Source organism: Equus quagga, chromosome 19 (genome assembly GCF_021613505.1).
Source record: "Equus quagga isolate Etosha38 chromosome 19, UCLA_HA_Equagga_1.0, whole genome shotgun sequence".
In the NCBI taxonomy this organism is placed as follows: Eukaryota; Metazoa; Chordata; class Mammalia; order Perissodactyla; family Equidae; genus Equus; species Equus quagga.
In genome coordinates, this window is record NC_060285.1 from 27248325 (window position 1) to 27251281 (window position 2957).

Sequence of the window (2957 nt, forward strand, 5' to 3'; positions counted from 1 at the left end):
CCCGCGGGGCACTCTGGGAAATGTAGTCTCCTTGGGAAAGAAACCCGGGCGCCGCTGGAGACTGGGGGGATCCGCCCGACGTGCTCATGCGTTTAGTTGCTGCAGCTTGCCTCCAACTTTACCAAAAAAACCAAAATCACTCCCCCACGCACACGTCTTTGGAAAGTAGCCAACACTATTGTTTTTTAAAGTTTATACTAATCATTAGAGGAATTCGGGATCACTTTTTGGTGAATGAATTAAGGTTTTCTAGAAGAGGCATTTCAGAGAAGCACTGAAGGGAAGTGGGACTGGATTTGACGTTTGAAACCAGGAGATGTAGAGGCCCTCCAACCCGATACCCCAGCACTGTGTTCTGAGAACTGTGCTGGCTATTCATCATGGGAGGAAGAAGATGTGCAGAATCTTGGACCTTGCCTTATATTGGCGGGGGGCGGGGTGGAGGGGAGCCTTTGCACTTTGCATTTTCTATTCTCGTTGCAAGCAATGCTCTTCTCTCATCTCTTCTCATGACCACTGCCTTACTTTATACAGATCTTGTTCAAATATCTCAGAGAGGACCACACCATTTAAATAGCCTCACTCACCCTTATCCCATTGCCCTCCTTTATTTTTTTCATAACATTTACCATTATATGACATTAAATTATCATTTGTTTCCTTGTTTAATGACTGTCTCTTATGCTAGATGCAAGCTCCGTGAAGGCAGGGACAAGCATCTGTCTTGTTCTATACCGTGTACAATCCCAACATCTGGAACTGTGCTTGACGTAACTGTAGGTCTCCAGTATTTGCTGAATGAATGAAACAATTAACACTACGGGTATCCAAGGTAGTAGACGATGGACTGGTAAACCATCAGTTTAGCCTGGGAATTCCTTTCCCTCATGATTTGCAAAATTTTGTATTTATTTTCATTTTTCTGAAAAAGAGTCAGCTTTTATCATGTATTCAAGAGGGTCAATGACCCTCTCAAAAAGATAAGGGCCCATAGTCCTGAAGTGATTAATATTGAAAATAAATGAACATAAGTTCACAATAAAGAAAAATACATGTAGGCTGCTGTGGAGTCTCTCCTCATTTCTCAGAGAATATCAGGCGTGCTCTGCTGCTGATCTTGGCTCCTATGGAAGCCCACACTGAGGGCCCATCTCTGTCCTTTCTAATCTTATCCACCCTTCATAGCCACCCTGTAATGTCTTTCTGGACTATGCTGTAGGAAGAGACAGAGAGGAGAAACAGATTTGAATCAACAATCCACTGGAGTTGTCAAACATTCACGGTGCAAAAGAGAAGAGAGATGAATCAAAGATGATCCCAGAGGGCACATCTTGATGGCTGCGAGCAAGTCGGGACCACTGACCAACAGGGAGTCTCTCTTAGTGGGGCCAGAAAAGGTTCACAAAGCTGAGATCAGAAAGGAAACCAAGCATGTGTGTGGGAGAGTAGAGACAGATTCAGGCTGCGGGAACAACTAAAAGTCTAAAGGGGATGGAAATAGCTTACCATATGCTGGGAGTATGGTGAGGAGGAGAGTGGAAGGAGATGAGGTAAGAGCCAGGTCATGTTGACTTTGTAAGCCTTGGTGGTGATAACATGGAATTAGGACACAGGCCATACATATAGATATTAATCTAAATGCAGCAGAGAGTCACTGAAGGGTTTTAATACAAAAGGAGTGACATGATATAATTTGTTTTAAAAAAATTAGTCTGGCTGCACTGTGAGTAGTAGTTTGGAGGGTGGCAAGATTACAAGCAAATCTAATGAAGTTATGCTGCACTGCAGTTAGGTCAAGAGATGACAGTAACTGGGGCCGGTCTGGTGGCGCAGCAGTTAAATTCACACGTTCCACTTCGGGGGCCTGGGGTTTGCCGGTTCGGATCCCGGGTGCGGTCATGGCACCACTTGGCAAGCCATGCTGTGGTAGGCGTCCCACATATAAAGCAGAGGAAGATGGGCATGGATGTTAGCTCAGGGCCAGTCTTCCTCAGCAAAAAGAGGAGGATTGGCAGCAGATGTTAGCGCAGAGCTGATCTTCCTCAAAACAAAACAAAAAAACAAACAAACAAAAAATTAAAGAGATGATGGTGATGACGAGATGAGTGTGGCAACAGTGGAGATGGAGGGAAGGGAAGACAGTCCAGATATATTTTGAAAGTTTTGAACTTGCTGATGGATTGATTGAATGTGGGAGTGAGAGGAAAGACACTTCAGGTGACGCTTTGAGGACTAGCTTGAAGGGGGTGTGGTTCATGAGACAGGAAGACTAAAAGAGGGGCAGGTTTGAGGGGCTTGATGATGGTGGAAATGAGTAATTCCACTGGGGAGTTGTTGAGTTTGAGATACCTCTGAGCTATCCAAGCAGAGATCTAAAATGAGGCAGGTGGCTGAACAGATGTGTCTGGAGAATTCAGGCTGGGCTAGATATAGATTTAAAGCCACAGGAATGTTGAGTACACATAGGAGAGAGTGTAGAAAAAAAGAAAAAGGACCCAGAACCTGGCCCCGGGGCCATGTCAGGATCAGGTGGAGGAAGACAGACAGCAAGGGCCTCTCAGAAGTGGCAGGTAGACGGACAGGAGGAAAACCAAGAGACAGTGGTGTGAGAGCAGCTAAGAGGGGCATGTCATGAAGTGTTTCATGACTTTAGAGTTCAGTGCCAGCAAGTTTAAAACTATAATTTCCAAAATTCTCTGACAGGAATAATCTAATGAATGTAATTAAAAATGAAAAAATGAATTTAATCCAAAATGGACAACAATGATTTCTAGCTTTAAGTCAGTATGTCGCTTAGGGCTTCAGCAGAAAACAGATGAACATACTCAAATTGGTATAATTTCAAGACGGTTTATTTACACAGGGATTCTCTACAGAGGTGTGAGTGGAATCACAGGTGTAGTGATAGCATAACCCAGGTTTAGTAGCCCTGGTTGTTCTTTCCAGGCCAGAAGGGA